The following is a 17,649-nucleotide window of genomic DNA, read 5'->3' on the forward strand; positions in this document are numbered from 1 at the left end:
GCTGGTGGATGGTACCCCCAACCCTGCATCACCAAAATCCAGGCTGCACCTTTTCCTGCAGGAGGAGCAGCCAAGCATTTTCCACCCCAGTGATTTTTTTATCGCATTTAGGAGAAGGTTTTTAATTGCTGGTGCCATTACCCCGCACACTTTCTGTGTAAACACAGCCTCTCCATGGTGGTTTAAATGGATTGAACTCACACCTTCCTAAAGAATTCACTGGGAAAAGCAACAAGCCCTGGATGCTCAGAGGGAAGGGGAAGCCCAGGTGCTGGAGAGAGGATTTCTGCAGGAATAAATACACTCAGGACATGCCCCAAACCCATCAGCTCTGTGTTTCCCAGCTCTCTCCTCATTCAGGGACAGGCATCAACACAGGAACTCCATGCCACATCCCCTCCAGCTCCCTATATTTGCCCTAAAAGGATTTTCCTGCCTTTTTTCCCTGGCTCAAGCACCATCCTTTCCTACAGCACCTGAGGCACAGCAAACATTATTCAATATCTTAGCTAGGTTTTATAAATTGATCTTTTAACTCCCGAACTGGAGCTTGCAGGGGAAAAATCGAGTCTGGTGGGAATGGGATCCCAGCCCCAGCACTCCCTAGTTTTCAAGCATCTCATTTGGCTTCTCTGCCTCATTTTGGGGAGCAAACAGCTTCTCCATACTGGGCTGTGCCTTGTGCTGCCTCTCCCTGATGAAGAAGCCCTTGAATATTGTGGAAAGGGCTCAGATCTGCTTTGGTGGAAAGCTGCTTTCTCAAAAAACCTCAAAAACAATTTTCTGTAGGAAAAATAGATGGTTTGGGATGACCAGGGGTGCTCATCAGGGATTCAGGGCTGGATTTGCCCCCCTCACCCCCACCCCAGTGTGCCCATCAGCCCCCCATAAAAGCCAGGTTTGCTCACTGCTAATAACTCCCTGCAAAGAGGGGAGGGCAGAAAATTCCCTTCGTGCTCTCACTCATGCAGAGACAAGGAAACGTCGTTTAACCAAACCAAACAAACGGATCCAGAGGCAAGGAGAAAAAAAAAAAAATCACATTATCCCCCATCATAAATCCTGGAGAGGGGTATTTACAGGCTGGATTGCCAAGTGCATTGGAGCTGCAGAGCATCCGAGGAGCAGATAGCCATAAAGGCAGACAACGGCCCTGGAAAAATGCTTTGATTAGGATCTGGGCAGCATTCAGCCCAGATGTTCATTTGTCAATGGAAGAGGGATGGGGGGGAGGTGAGAAAGGCTTTAAATTAATCTTTACAACTAGAAAGGAGCTTGTAATACACACCATATGGGGAGCAGCGTCCTTGGAGCCCCCTCTCCTCCCCCAGCCCCGCTCAGGGCCAGCCTGGGACCCTCCAGCCCTGTCCCCCTGTGCCCCCTCCCCGTTCTCTGCATGCCCCAAACACCCTGCGAGCCCAAACCCCTTCCACATGTGCTTTATTTTTCACTGGGAACAAAACAAAACTGCAATTCCTCTTACAACACCACATCTCTGTTATTATTCCCCCCCTCTCTCCCCGCTCCCTACTCCAGACCCCGATACCTGCTCCCCTCTCCCTCCAAAATCCACATGTGGGGTGGTTTTTAACCCTTCCAAGCTGCCAGCAGGGCTGAGCTGGGGGCTGTGTGTGGAGAGGAGGGACAGGGCTGTTTATTAAACGCCAACCATTCAAATTAATTCCCCTAATGGACTCCCCGACATCATGGTGTGCATTTAAATGAACGCTTTGTCATATTTCATAGCCAACCTGCAGCTCTCTGCAGAGCAAACCTGCTGGAAAGCCAGGAACAGCAGCAATGACAGGGACAAACCTACAGAGAGATAAATAAGGATGAAATACAAATCCCCAGCGCAGCGTGGAGGGGGGGAGCAGAGAGCCCAGGAAGCCTTTGGAAATTTGGAGATGCAGAAGAGACCCAGGCAGGGCTGTGGTGGCACTGGGAGATGGGAGCAGGAAAAATCCTCCTGCTGCTGGGGCAGGAAACCTTTGGCTGGGATGGGGAACCAGCTCAAAGGCACAGAATTCCCAGCTGGAGTTTGGGCTGTGTGTGCTCCACTGAACCCTGGGGAGCCCCACTAGGGCCAGGACCAGCCCCAGCAGAGCCAGAGAGACCCAGCAAGGAGGGGAACCCTCTCCATCCAATGCGGGGATGAGGGTGGAGGTGCCTGAGCATCCCGGCTCACAGCAAAGCTGGGATGCTGGAACCCAGCCCCTCTCCATCCCTGCTCACAGCAAAGCTGGGATGCTGGAACCCAGCCCCTCTCCATCCCTGCTCACAGCAAAGCTGGGATGCTGGAACCCAGCCCCTCTCCATCCCTGCTCACAGCAAAGCTGGGATGCTGGAACCCAGCCCCTCTCCATCCCTGCTCACAGCAAAGCTGGGATGCTGGAACCCAGCCCCTCCTGGCACAGAGTGCCCCAGCTCCTGGCACAGCATCCCTGCTGCTCCTGAGCAAACAGCTCATCCCCCCTGGGACAGCCACAGGTTCCTCTCCTCGGCTGCAGCTCCAAGAGCTCCTGGTCCTTTCATCAGCCCGATGGAAAATGGGTGTGTGCACAGAGCCCCCACGTGCAGCACCAGACACCTCCTGCCCCCCTGGTTCCTTTTCTCCCCCCACCTTTCAGAGCTGCAGCAGAGATTTCTTTCCACCTCTGAGGGTCCTTCTCCTTTTCTCCATCCTGCCCCAGGCAGCTCCTGTGGGGTCTGGAGGATGAGGAGGGGCTGAGGGAAATGTTGCTGCCCCACTGGCATGGCCAGGGCTTTTCACACACCAAGGGAAAGGGAATTTTCATGGTCCAGGACAGGGATGCAGGAGCAGCCCCAGCCCCATGCTGGGCACAGGCAGGAGAGCAGAGGCAGCAGTGAATGCTGGCAGCCAGGTCTGCCCCAGGGCCCTGAATGGGCCAAAAAACCAAAAATCATTGAGTCCCAGAAAGAAGAGACCCCAAAGATCATCTCGTTCCATCCCTGCTATGGCAGGGACATATTCCACTGTCCCAGGCTGCTCCAAACCCCATCCAGCCTGGCCTTGGGCACTGCCAGGGATCCAGGGGCAGCCACAGCTGCTCTGGGAATCTGTGCCAGGGCCTCCCCATCTCACAGGGAAGAATTTCTTCCTAAAATCTGATCTAACCCAGCACTGTTCGCAGAAGGTTCTCATTTAGGGAAACATCTGGAGTCAGCACTTCTCCCCCAAAGGGCAGCAGAGGGTTCAGAGGACAGCAGCCCTCATGCTGGGGAGGAAGAGGAGGAGGAAGGAGCCCATTTTCCTCATCCCCCAAGGAGGGGACACAGCATATTTGTGCTTGGTGTCTGTGACCTGGCACCACCCCCTGCCAGAGAGAAGTGTGAAAATCCCCTGGAACCCCAGCCAGAAGAGCCAGGGGGGCCAAGCAAGTGTTGGCAATGCCCAGGGTCCTCCCAGGGCCAGGGGACAGCCAGCTTTGGCTGAGGGACCCTGAGGGGACAGGAGGAGCAGGGATGCTCCTGGTCCCCTGGGCTGTGGGAGCGTGGGGAAAACGACTGAGAGAGGGACAGCGCACCTGGGGACAGGGCTGGTGTCACACCAGGGGATGTCACCTCCTTTTTCCAGGTCCTTCTGGACCTTATTCCAGATTCCCATGGAGCAATACCCGGGCTGCAGAGCCCTTCCTTCCATGCTGGGGGATGGCAGGTGAGGAAAGGTCCTGTCCCATCCCATCCCATCCCATCCCAGGCAGTCCCCAGGGGCTGGCAGGGCCAGGCTGAGGTGACACCGGGCTCTGGTGACATCTGCTGGGCCCCCACTCGATGCCCCCCAGCCCCTCCTGCCCCGGCTCCCGTGTTCAGCAGTGGGAGGGGTCCTGAGGAGACCCAAAACCCGACAAAGCTGCATTAAGGGAGAAAATGCAAGAATTAGGAGCGGGGGGGCAGGGATTGGGGAAGGAGGGTGTGGGGGGGAGTTGTTTATCTAGAGCTGATTTTGATTTTCCCCTTTCAAATATCAGCAGGATGCTGAGCCTCGCCTCGTTATGCAAATAGAAGCAATTAGAGCTCACCCAGGCTCTGCCCACGTGATGGTTTATGGCACTCGCAGAAATCCTTCCTGCGGCATGAGAGGAATAACAACGAGAGCCCCCCGAGCCTGCCACAGCCCCGCCAGGGACAGGGACAGGGAGGGATGGAGAGGGGACCCAGAGCTGGGACAGAGCCCCCATCACCCCAGGTTATGGGGGACAGATCCCCCATCACCACATCCAGCCCTGCCAGGGACACGGGAGGGATGGAAAGAGGAGCCCAGAGATGGGACAGAGTCCCCATCACCCCAGTTTATGGGGGACAGAATCCCCATCACCCCAGTTATTGGGGACAGATCCCCCATCATCACATCCAGCCCTGCCAGGGACACGGGAGGGATGGAAAGAGGAGCCCAGAGATGGGACAGAGCCCCCATCACCCCAGTTTATGGGGGACAGATCCCTCCATCACCACACCCAGCCCTGCCATGGCCAGGGACACAGGAGGGCTTAGCGGGGAGCCCAGACTTGGGACAGAGCCCCCATCACCACATCCAGCCCTGCCAGGGACACAGGAGGGATGGAAAGAGGAGCCCCAGGGCTGGGACAGAACGCCCATCACCACCCCAGGCCTCCCCAAGCTCTCAGAGTAAGATTTTCCAAAAGGTGTTCTCCTTTTCCATGGATACACCAGCCCTGCCACCAGCAAGCCTCAGTGGCTCTTGGGATGTGAGAGGAGCAGGGATGGAGGGGGAAAGGGGAGAGCATCACCCCAAAGCCTTTTTCCCCACCAAGCCAGCCCCCAGCAGGGCATTGCTTCGCTTTGGCACATGGATGGCCTTTGCTGAGCTCCAGCAGAAAGAGGCAAAGCAAAATGTCCGAAATTTTGGGGTGAGAAAGCTCAGAAAAGTCACCCCCAGAGCAGCCCCAGCCCCACCCCTGGCTGCAGCAGGAGCTGGTGGTGGCTCCATCCCCTTCTCCCAGCACTCACCTGCAGGCACCAGACACGGGAGTGTAAATCAGGCTGGATGCCATAAATCCATCAGCTCCCTCCTGATTTACACCCAGGTAGCCAGGAGGATTTACTCCCTGTACCTGCCTTGAGGTTCCCACCCCCAGAGGAGCACAGGGAAAAGCAAAAAAAAAAAACCAAAAAAAAACCCCAGGCTCTTTCAATATTGATTTTGCTCCTAAATCTCTCCTTTTTTCCTTTCTTCTTTGGATGCAAATGGAGATTGATGAGGCCAGGGTAATTTCTCTGTGTTTCCCAGGGGAGGAGTGAGCAGTGGGATCCCACAGAGGGCATCACCCCCTCATCCATGGGCAGGAGGGAGCTCCAAGCCCCTGGCTCAGCCCAGAGGTGTTTGCAGCAGTTTGGGATGAGGAACATCCCATGGATGGAGAGGGGTGAAGGACACCACCAGGGATCACTTCACAGAGAGGTGACATTAAATCGAGCCTGCAGTCCTGCATCAGCAGCTCTTGCAGGTTGGAAGAGCAGCAAGGAGCCTTTTCCATCTCCCCAAAGCAAAAATTCTGCATCCCGCAGAGGGGGAGGCAGAGCCTGATGGGCACGGAGACATGGAATTCTGCAGGCACAGGATGGTTGGGGAGTAAGACCCTCACACCCACCCTGAAGAGAGTAAGGATGGTTTGGGAGTAAGAGACCCTTGTACCCACCCTGAAGGAATCACCCCAAAGCTTCAGGAATCACCCCAAAGCTTTAGGAATTACACAAACTTTCAGGAATTACCCAAAGCTTCTGGAATCACCCAAAGCTTCAGGAATCACCCAAAGCTTCAGGAATCACCCAAAACTTTGGGAATCCCCCCAAAGTTTCGGGAATCACCCAAAGCTTCAGGAATCACCCAAAACTTCAGGAATCACCCGAAGCTTCAGGAATCACCCAAACTTTCAGGAATTACCCAAAGCTTCAGGAATCACCCCAAAGCTTCAGGAACCACCCAGGCATCCAGCAGGAGCTGGGAAAGCGCTGAGTCAGCACCCAGAGTCGCCCCCAGCCAGGCCATTCGTCAGGCAAAGGTTGGGAAGGAGATTTTCCTCCCTAGCAGGGCCAGGCAAATAATTCCTGGCAGATAAATAATTCAGCAGGAGCTGAGCCCTGCTCTGGCTGAGGATTGCCTGCGAGCCCCCGGCAATTATCCCGAATTTATTCGCCATTCTGGATTTTTAGGTGAATTATTCAGACGAGGCATTGCTGGGCTGAGGAAAGGCCTGGGGAAAGGGGGCAATACCTGAAATGACAGAGAAATCCTCGTCAGGAGGAGGGGGTGGCTGGGATTATTTCCCATCTGTGGGGTCAGGGTTGGGTTTCCATCAATTCCCTGCCCAGCCAGGAGCCCCTGGACATCCCTGTGCTTTCTGCTCCCTGCCAGCCAATTCCTCTGCTCAGGGAAGGGGAGATGGAGGAGAGGCAGCTCCAGCAGAATAAATTCAGGTTTTTTGTGGATAAGCATCTCCCAAATTGTTTTAATGAGGAATCTCCTGCTCGTCCCAGCTGCAGGCTCTTACACAGCCACACAAACCCACGTGGTGGGGACACCACAGGTGTCTGAACTCATCTGGGGTCAGCAGCCAAGGGCTTGGCCCCACTGCCTGCAGTGAAGACACACAGAGATGGGCTTTGCAGGGAAAAAATACCAAAACACTCAATTCAAGCAAAAAAAAGTCATTTTCTTGAAGGACAAAGCAATGCTCCCAGCAGGAAATGAGAGCAGCAGCATTGCAGGGACACAGGGAATGTCACAGAGAGGTTTCTCCCTGCAGACACTGGAGCTGCCCCTGCTCCAGGGGGGTTTGGCTCTTCCCTTGCCTGGAGCAGAGGAGCCCTGCAGCAGTGGGAGCCCCAGGCAGCTCCATCTGCTCTGCATCCCCAGGAGAGGGAACTGCTGCAGGAGAGGGCTCAAGGCAGGCTGGACAGGGCTTGGAGCAACCTGGGGCTTTGACAGAGATGAGCTTTGAGGTCCCTTCGAGCCCAAAGCACCTGGGATGCTCTGCAGAGTCAGACCACGCCGGGCAGGCTGGCACCTTGGATTCCAGCAATCAGGATGGAGTCACCTCCCCTCGCCATGAACACACCACAGGAACCCAAACCTCCCACAGGAGCACATTCCCGACAACATCCAGATGGACTGAAGAGTCTAATAACAGCAATAAAACCAAATGCAATCTCACAGCTGGATATTTTAAAGCCCACCTTGTGATTTTAAGGGTTTAACTCACATTCGCTCCTCAGGGCTGGTGGTGACTGTCCCAGCAGTGTGACCAAGCGTCCTTGTCCCTTCCTGAGGCAGCTCTGGCAGAGCTGGCACCACTCTCCTGCCTTGCCAGGGCACCTCCAGGTCTGCACAGGGACACAGCAAACCCCTTTCCCCTCTCCTTTGCAGGGATGTGCCCCAGTGCCACAATCCCCACTCACAGCACAAAGTGTCCCCAGAGCCAGGAGCTGTGGCAAAGTCCCCTCCTCACCCAGTGAGGCTTTGCAAGGCTCCTGAATTAACAAACCTGCCTCTCCACGAGCCAACTGCTACAGGCTCCAGATCAATGGAACAGGTAACAGAGAAGAAAAAGCGAAATAAATTTGCATGAGGGCTCCCTGACGGGTGTTTGATTCCACAAAAGGAACACGTCTCCTCTGGCTGGGCTGAGCTCCTCAGCAGCACCAACTGCTCCTCTGCCTTCCCTTGAATTGCCAGTCATGCATTTAAAATTATCTTTAAGCAGAGAGAGGAGGGAGGTGATAACCTGGGGAGATGCTGGCTCGGAGGGGAAGGAGGAGCATCCAGACCCCCCCAGCTGCTCCCCAGGCTGCAGAGCCCACCCAAAGCAGGATGGAAACCACACATTTCCCCCACTGGCTGGAAGGGACTCGCTCGTGGGTGTCTCACCTTCCTCCAGCTGCTCCTCACCCTCACCTGGTCCCCAGGAGCATCCCAGGATGGTCCTCAGCATGCAGCCACTTCCATCCCAGCCTGTGCCCTCCTGGTGAGTTGATCCGTGGTATTTCACCCAGATTTGATGAGGGAGTGATTGATTACAGGCTGCAGACTGGCAGGGCACAGCCAGTGTCCCTGGCAGAGGTTTGGGACCAGGGAACAGCCCCAGGGCTCAGGAGTCCAGCAGAGTTTCTGCTCCCTTCCAAGGCTGCCCAGGGGCCTTCACCATGCTGGGTGGGGAGACTGGAGGTGGAAAAGCCATTGAGCACAGGGAAGGGAGCCAGGAATGGTGATAGGGACACTGGGGACTCCCTGACAGCTCACACCAAGCCTCCCTTCAGGAGCCAATGGCTCTCCAGCCCTTGCTTGGTCTCTGCCCACTGCCCTCACTGTACCCCCATTCCCAGGGTTGGGGACGAGGAACCACACAAGGAACCTCAGCATCCACCCCACCACAGAGCCAGGACAGCCCAGCTCAGCCCCTTCCCAGGGCTGGGGTCCCCACAAAGAGAGTGGAGGCCCCTGCTGATACCAGAGGGTGCCCTGGGATCTGCTGGGCTGGGCTGGTGGGAGCTGCAGCCAGGCACTGGCACATAAATACACCATAAAATAAATACCCTGAGCCTGTGTGGGTCAGGGAGCAGCCCAGGGACATGAGGAGACCTGTCCTGCCCCATCCCATCCCATCCCATCCGGAATCCCCCACGTTGGTGCTCCACCAGTGAGAAGTAAGGGAGGAATGTGGTGGCTCCGGCCCCAGGATCTGCCAAGTTTCTCTGTCAGAGAAGCAAAATGAGGACCCAGGAGATGCTGATGCCCTCAGCCCTGCCAAGGCTGTGCCACTGCCAGCCTGGGGTGACAACGAGGGTGCCCAGAGCCCCTGCACGGCCCCAAGGAGGGGGAGAAGTACAGACAACAATAAAGAGATTTTATACAAAACACAGATAGAACCATCCCAGCTGATGTGAGAGGATAGGAAAGGGAGGGGGGGAAGCAGCAGCTGGGGTTTCAGAGAACAATGTGGGGAGGAAGAAGAAAGAGGGAGGAAGATGAGTGCGGTTGGGTCCCCGTGGCTGCCGGGGGGAGGGCAGCAGCAAAGTCAGTGATCAGCCAGATCTGAAACCAGACAAAACCATTTCCACATGCCAATAAAAGCCAGAGCGTGGAGGGTTTGCAGGGATCTGGGGCCCCCATGCTGCCTCTAAAACAAACCAGAGGAGCTGGGAAGCTCACCCAGGCAGGACTGGGACATGGAAGGGATGCAGTGAAGGCATCTGACCTTTCCTTCCTCATCCTCCCCTCCTTGCCCTCTGCAGCTCAGCCCTCCTGGCACTGTCTGTATCACAGGGACACATGGAAAACAACAGGGCAGTGCAGGCATTGCTCCATGGGGCTGGTGGGGCTGCTGGGTGTGAGCTGGGTGGGCTCCATGTGGGACTGGGGACTGAAAGGCTGGAGGCATCCTTGCTGCCATGGGACACAGCCTGACGGTCCCCATGCTGGCATGGGGACATTCTCCAGGACACAGATGACAGAGACCTACTCCCACCTGTGTCAGCTGAGCCTTTGCCTCCCCCTGGCTGGGTCAGGCACTGAAACTCCCCTGGCCAGAGAGGGAAGCCGTGATAAATCACCCCAGCCCAAGCACAGCACCCACTGCCCGCTCCCAGGCTGTAAATCTGCAGCAGCAGGAACCAGAGCCTCTTATCAGGAGAGGCCACATCCCTCCAGCCCTCGTGCTGCCCATGTGGGGTTCCAGGAGAGGAAGAGGATGCTGGGTTACCCCAAACCGGCAGCCTTATCGGGCACCCCGACCCTGCTGGGCTCTGCACCCTCATCATCATCATCATCCCTGCTGGGCTCTGCACCCTCATCATCATCATCCCTGCTGGGCTCTGCACCCACAGCACTCCCACACCCAGGGATCAGCACCTCCATGCCAAGGACCCCATTCCTGTCCCTCAGCCTCGAGGAAACACCTTCATCCTTTCCCTCTAGCTCAACAAGCACGAGGGCAGGACAACTGTGATGTTTCCTCTGAAGCCTTGGACACCTCAATCCTCTGGGAACATCCCAGAGAACAGGATATTCCCAGAGGACTGAGGTGTCCAAGGTGTCCTGTATTTCCCAGAGAATACAGGAGGCAGGACTGAGGGCAGTGCTTCCATCCCTCTGGACATGGATAATGAGGATATTGAGGAACACATCCCAGGACACACCAAGGAAGGTCCTTGGGTACTTTGGGCACATTTGGACACTGAGGGCTCACCATGCAGCCTGGAAGTCACTGCCAACACAACTCCAGGAGAAGCTGCACCTTCATTATGCTAATTAATAGTGGAGAAGGAAACCAAGCACAGGTCTGTGCCCCATCATCCATTTCCACCAAGGCAAAGCCATTGGGCTCCACAGGGAAAGGGTGACCAGAGGGACTTACAGAGGGTGGAGATTCCAGCTCTGCTCCCAGGAGATGCTGGAACAACAGCTCAAACCAGAGCAGGATCCCGTGGCATGGTCACCAACAATCACAGGGGTGACAGTCACACCAGAGCCCTGCTGCAAATGAGGAGAGACAGGTCCTGATTGAACAACTGGGCACGAGGCACAGCCTGATTACAACGAGCTGCTCCTGCATTTGCTCCTGCACACCCTGTGGGGCAGGGGTGGGATTATGCTGGAAATGGGAACATTCCTCAACATCACAGCCCCTGATCCCCATGGAGTGCGTCACCCTCCCCATGGCAAATGAGCCCACCAAAGCCAACCAGGCAAAATGAGAGGTTTGGAGTTTGAAGGTAGCACTGAAAAGCAGGCCCAAGGTGCAGGGAAATGTTACCTTGAGTTTAAATGAATAAAACCTGGTGCAAACACCAGAGCTCCTGCAGGAGGCTGGGGGAGCCCTGCCCTCTCGCTGCTCTTGGTCCTCTGAGATTTTCTCCTCTTCTGTTCCCACCCACAACAGGTTTTTATGATGGCATCAAAGTCAATGTTCCCAGCACCTCTGGGAGTGCAGGACCTGCTCAGAAGGGTTATTCCAGCCTGAAGGGCAGATTTCCCACAAACAAATCCAAATGGAGAAGCAGCCGTGGGGTTTTTGCACCTTCTGCCAAGAAACGTCAGGGATGAGAGGGGCACAACTTGTTCCTTCCTCCCTCTTTTCTCTTTCTTAGGAAATTAAAAATAATGGTGGTAGATGCCTCTTGGCTTTATCCTCTCCCACCAGAGCAGATTCAATTAGCAGCTTCCCTGAGTGGCAGAGCTGTGATTGACTCCCAGAATGGGATGCTTTAAGATGCAGGGCAGCAGGAAGTTTCCATTTGCCCCCCAACCAAATTCCCCAACCATTCCCACACTGAGGATCAGATAAGCTCACCTGTTTCCCTTCCTCATTAATGGGGCTGGGAGGTGCAGCTGTGGTTTTGTTGAAGAAGCCTTGAGGACACCTTCACCGGGGAGAGCCCGCACCAGATTCCTTTCTTCACACATCCATGGGACGCTCTCCTCATCCAAAACCATCTCAGCACCCACCAGATGGGCATGAGGAGCTTCACACCCTGAGCTGGCAGCTGCTGCTGACACCAAAACCACCCCAAAACACCCCAGGCCCAAAGGGAATTCCCATGATAGAGGTGGGCAGCTGAAACCTTAACATTAACATTTATAGATATAACATTTAACATTAACAGCATTGTGCCCCATATGAGGGGGTTCAGGCCTCTCAGAGGACCCAAAACCCATTTGTTCTCTTTCCACCCACATCCCAAAGCCCAGGGATGGGAGCTGTTCCCTTTCCACAGCCCATCCCAGAGCTGAGTGCTCAGTGTGGCACTCCTGCTGCATCCACAAGGAGAGAACCATGCTCCACATGATGCTCCACACCAAGCCCTCTGCATCCCACAATTCCCATTTGATTCCCCTTTAAAGGGGCTCTAATGCAGCGTGTATTTATACTTCAAAACAGCTTGTTTGTGTAATTGCCAAAAAAATGTAAAAAAAAAAGAAAAAAAAGACACAAAACAGCCCTGCTACAATGACTAATTAGCTCGCTCCTGCCTCGTCCCCTGTAAACAAATGTATTTGTAACCAATTTGCAAGCACTTTGCATAAGGGGCCCAGAACACTCGTGCCTGTTTGATGCATTTTGACATTAATTTGATAATAGCAGCTTAACAAGGAATCCAGGCTCCCCAGCTATAAATATGCTGCTTTTCCACTTCCTTTTATCTGCACAGTGAAATAATGTTTTTCCCCCTGCTGCAATAACCACCATCCAACCCTTTCATGAATGCCCTTTATGTCCTTTAGCATTTTCAAGGCTGCTTTGCTTTTTCTTTTTTTTCCCTCCTCCTGCTGGAGAAAGTAAAAGGGTTTTATTAGTTGTATTTTTAATTCCTGTTCATTGGTGGGGGGAAGGAGAAGAGAGGACAGTAATGGTGCTCTGATAATGCAGCTTCCAGGAGACAGGGGGGAGAGAGTTGTTTGTTCAGAAATACTGCTCCATCCATTTGTGCTTCCTAGGAAAAAGAAAGCTCATCCTTTTCCTTCTCTTCTCCACTTGCCATGGCTCTCTCTCACCATGCAAACCTTCACCACCACGCCAAAAACCAAATTCAAGCACAGTGAAATGGGAATGGGACCATGGAGTCCACTCTGGTGGCAACCAAAAGTCACAGAAAGGGCTGGATCACAGGGCTACAGCTCACCCCTGCCCTGACACCATCACTCCTCCTCTCCTGATCCTCCCCAAGGCTTTCCACCTCTCCTCAAGGCCAGAACCTCACTCACACACTGGTTCTCCCTTGTGCAGGGCAGGAATCCTCCAGCTCTGCCTCATTTCCAACCCCTGGGAGAGGCAGCAAGCCCAAAATTGGCACCTTGGGAACTGTCAGCTGCCTCCTGTGGCCACAGACATCCCTCACCTCTGGGAGCTGAAGCAATCTGGCCTCTGTCCTCCACAGTCCCTCCTGCCCTGCCTCTCTGTCAGCACAAACTGCTCCAACTGCACTTGGAGCACAGACCCAGAGGAACTCTCCGCCTGCCATCCCACCCCTGGAGCCCTCCCACAGAATGTCCCAGCAGTGAAGAACCAGGGCCTTCTGCCCCTCTCCCTGGCATCCCTGCTCCATGTGCCCAGGGCAGGGCAAACCCAGAAACACCCTGAGACACCAGAGCAGAAAATCCCTCCCTGTGGCAAGCTGAGCTCTGCACCCTCAGCATTCCCACACCTCCACTCCAGCTCTCCTGCCTGGAAACTGAGTCAGGGCCCTCCCTGCCAAGAGATAAGCTGGCAGAGGACAGGAGATCAGTACCAAAGGGGAAGAGGGATGCTCTGCACAGAAATCCCTGGGTTTCCTCCCACCAGTGTTTCAGACTGGCCACAGCTCTTCCAGCCATTTCCCCTGAGTCCTCCCCTGGGATGATCATGAATTCCAAAACCCCACACAAGTCCCAGCAATAAAATGGAGGCTTAGCAGAGTCCAAAAGCACATTCCTTCCTCAGCCTCCTCCCTCCTTATCTCCTTCCTCCCTCCCCCCAAAGCACGTTTAGATAAATGTTATTGGAACAGTAAAATCTATAACTTAAACACAAGCACGGGAGGGATGGAAGGAGGGCCTGGGTGAGCAGATCTGCCAGAACAGAAAAACAGAGGAGAGCCCATGATCCCCTCTGGGAATAAAACATTGGGTCACTGCAGGCAGAGATCCCAGCACAGAGGTTCTGACAGTCCCACAAGTCCTGCACAGACTCACTCACCTTTTTAAAACTGATCACACCCCAGTCCTGAGGCTTTTCTCTACTTCACCTCCCTGGGTTGAATTGACTTAAGCAAATGAGCTGCATGATTTTCCACCAAGTTGCTCCTCCTGTGTGATTATTTTGTGGATTTTCTTACCTCAAAGAAGGTGCTGAAGCGTGGCTTCTCTGTGTACCACCATCCCTGGGAACAGCAACACACAGACAGCCCAACGTGGTGCACATTTTTTTGAGCACTGATCACAGAGATGAGCCCAGGACTGTGCAGCCCCAGCACATCCATCCCACTCCCCTCCACACTCAGTGTGGGTGGCAGTGCCCTTTCAGCCACCACTGCACAGCTCCAGGATCCATCCAGGGCAGAAATGCTGCTCCAAGGCAGGTTAATGCCTGAGGAGTTTCCCTCACCATGAGCAGCCCATCCTGCCCACTCCCACATCCCAGCTTCCCCCTCCTGCAGCCTCAGCCAGCCCAGAACAGCTAAACCCACACAGCCATGGTGCCATTGATGGGATTATGGCCATCCCAGTTCACATTTCACCAGGCACCTGATTTTAGCCCTTGGCTTCACACAGGGCAGTGGTGCAGCTCCTGTCTGCTGTCCAGGGGCTGCAGCTGTCAGAGCAAGGGGTGGGACGTGGCCTGGGCTTGCTCAAATAAATGGATTTTCCTCAAGCCACTGTGAGTCACTTACCCAGGGATAATGGCTACAGAATCCCAGAAAAGCTCAGGTTGGAAGGGACCTCAAAACTCATCGGAATCTTCCAGTGGACCAGGCTGCTCCAGTCCCACCCAGCCTGGTGCTGAATGCTCTGTCCCACCTCAGCACAGCTCAGCAGTCGGGTGTGCAGAGATCCAAGGAGGAGAAACATCTCCTAAACACAGAGTAACTCCTTCTTCTGCCGCAAACACCACAGAACAGCATCCCCACACCCAGGACACCCAGGAGATCAGGGCTGTAAGCCCAAAGTGCTCATCCCAGCACTCCCAGTGCACCCTGCCCACACACACACACACCTTACCTGGCAATGCCCAACACTCCCCATCAGAGGGTGGCTTTGGGCTCCACACGGACAGGGAAGCAGGAGGCAAAGAGGCAGGGCTGGTTCCAAATGTTCCACTCTTTATTTGAAGTTTTACATGCCACCAGCGTACATGAAAGTTGCACATTCAGAACTGGACTCACTACGAGGACAAAGGGCCAGATGCAAACACAAGTGTCAAACCAGCACACGATGGAGGAGCCCGAGCCCAGGAGCCTGCAGGGGTCTGTGACCAGGCTGCCACCCTGGTGGCACTTGGGGTGTCAGAGATGGACCCCCAGTTTTAGCACCACCATCCTTTGCCATCTCCAGAGCTGGGAGCTGGGTCTTCTCTCCCAGCGTGGCACCGTTCCCTTTCAAGGAGCTAAAGAAGAATTTTTGGTCATATCTCTACCAGAACTGAGGGGGTTTGGAGACCAACTGCCCATTTAATGCTTTCCTGAATCCCCCTTTCTATCAATGCCAGCAGTTTTTACAAGGAGAAACAATTTCCAGCCGCTGTTTAGAGGGAGAGACGACAGAAATAGGGACTCTTACACTGACATTTTATTTTCAAAGAAAGTTTTGATAGAAAAACATTTTCCCCAGCAGCCTTGGGCAGGGAGTTGCAGCTTCCACTTCAAAGGACAAACTTCAAAAACAAATCCAGTGTCCTAATGGTTTTGTGCTACATTACTTAATTGTCATACAGCTAATTAGCAATGCCTGATTTCACATTCTCTGTACATAGATGAAGTTCACAAAAGAAGGGGCTACTTAAAAGAATAAATAAAACAAGGCACCAGGCAGCCAGGCTCCGACAACATTAACATAAAATGTTACACTTTACTATTTAAAAAACTGAACTAAAACCCCCATCATGATTAAACCTATATTGATCTGCCTTCCTTCAGATCTCAGAGCTTTGGATCTCTGCAAGGAAGGGGGGAGAACACAACATGGCAAGCGGGGGCTTAGCCTGTGCCTCTGTGTGTATATTTCACCAGCGTGCAGCAGGGATCTTTAAAATTCTAATTATTTCCCTATCACCAAGTAAGATGGGGATCAATAGATGGTACAGACTGACCCCTTTCCTCCAGTGTCAGGGGGAAATTAAAAAAAAAGAAAGGGGAGGGCGAGCTGAGAGCGTCAGAGGTCAATGCCACAAAACAATAGATATTGATGTCTCCATTCATTTCAAACAGCGGAAAGGTCAATGCCTCCCTTGCTTCATGTTTTATGGCTGAAATCCTGCTGCTAACAGCAACAATGTTAGTAGTCAGACCTCATCCATCCTTTTTTATTATTATGATTATTTCTAACCAGGTTAGCCATTTTGAAAATTTGACGAAAGCTGGGAGCAGCAGTGGGGGGCTGGGTAGGAGGAGAAGAGGGGAAGCTGCCCTGGAAATTAATGGAAGAGATGGTTTCCATTAGTTTTCAAGTCTCCCTGTCCCCCTACCTGTGCCCCAGTTTGTCCCTCACTGCCCCCTAAAAAATGAAAAGGGCCTGAGGTAACATCCCTTCACTATTAATCATTATTCCCTGTACAACATCCCAATTGGTTTCTATGGAAATGATTCTCGTGCTGGAGTACCCTGGCTGCCTGTGCATCTCAAAGAGGCAGGAGAGCTGCAGTGGAAGGAGATTGGGCTCTGCAGCACCCAGCACAGCTCCTGCACTCCTCTCCCAGCTTTGGACACTCTGCTGGGACCAGCCAAGAGGGAATTGCATCCCCCTTAGACAGGTGAAACAATCCTTCTGCACTGGTTCCCTCCACCAGGGGGAAAGCCCCAAATTTCTACAGCTTTATCCTAAACCAGCACTGCTGGAAGGAGGCACCCAGCACCTCACAGGGACGGTTCCACACTCCTGCCCACTGTCCCACAGCTCTGAACATCCCTGTGAGGGGACAGGCCCTGCAGAGGAGGAGGCAGTGATGGGAATTCAACCCCGGTGAGGGGGCTGTGGCTCTGCTGCTCTCAGTGCACCCCAGCCCCAGGTCTGCCCTCTGTGAGCAACACCTCACCTGGAGGGGAGGGTTCAGCACCCGGGGAGCCTCCTCCCCTCCCACAACAGGCCAAGCTCAGGATGTGTGTCTGGATTCCAGAGGGAGATCCATGACTCCATCCTGCCCTGCCTCCTCTCACTCCCATCTTCTCCTCCTCCCTGACAGAGCAGTGACCACAGCCAGAGCTCTCCTGAAGGGAGAGGCTGTCACCACACAGCCCCTTCTCCTAACACAGCAGTGCACACACTGCCATTTCCTAAAGAGACCATGAAATCAGCTTTGCCAACAGCTGAGGAAGCAATCCTTTGACCCACACTCCCAAGAAACCCACGGGAACACAGACGACTCAGCCCCTCTGAATTCCCCACACCAGGGTCACTCCAGACCCTCCCAGCCAAACAAGACTTTGGACATGAGCAGAGCAGCAAACTACATCGAGTTTTACACAAGAACAGACCTGTCCCAGAACATCCTTCTCTCACAGAACCATGGACTCTTTGGGGGTGGTCAGAACAAAGATTTCTGCTGCAGTTCCCAAAGACTGGAGGTCTGCTTTGGAAGGCAGCAGGGACTGGGATCCTGCAGAGGCGCTCCCTGTGAGAAGGGCACCTTCTGGAATTGAATTCATTTGTTTCAGACTATGGACAGCAGCATCAGCAGGCTCAGAGATCACCTCCTTAAATGCTCCCAGATAGCAGGAGGGAGATTTCTGGAGAGATGGGGACAGAGAAAAGGAGGGGGGATTTCATAGTAAATAAAATCCAGGAGCAGAACACCCCTCTCCCTGCTCCCCTCTCTTCCTCTGCAGCTGCCTGAGTGCTGAGTGGGCTCTGAGTCCCATGCACTGCTCTGCTCAGAACATATGGAGCTGTGTTTAATAGCCCAGCTCTGCCAATTGGGTACC

The sequence above is a fragment of the Melozone crissalis genome, unplaced genomic scaffold, assembly GCF_028551555.1.
Source record: "Melozone crissalis strain CALT ecotype California unplaced genomic scaffold, PUWL_Pcris_2 ptg000012l_1, whole genome shotgun sequence".
In the NCBI taxonomy this organism is placed as follows: domain Eukaryota; kingdom Metazoa; phylum Chordata; class Aves; order Passeriformes; family Passerellidae; genus Melozone; species Melozone crissalis.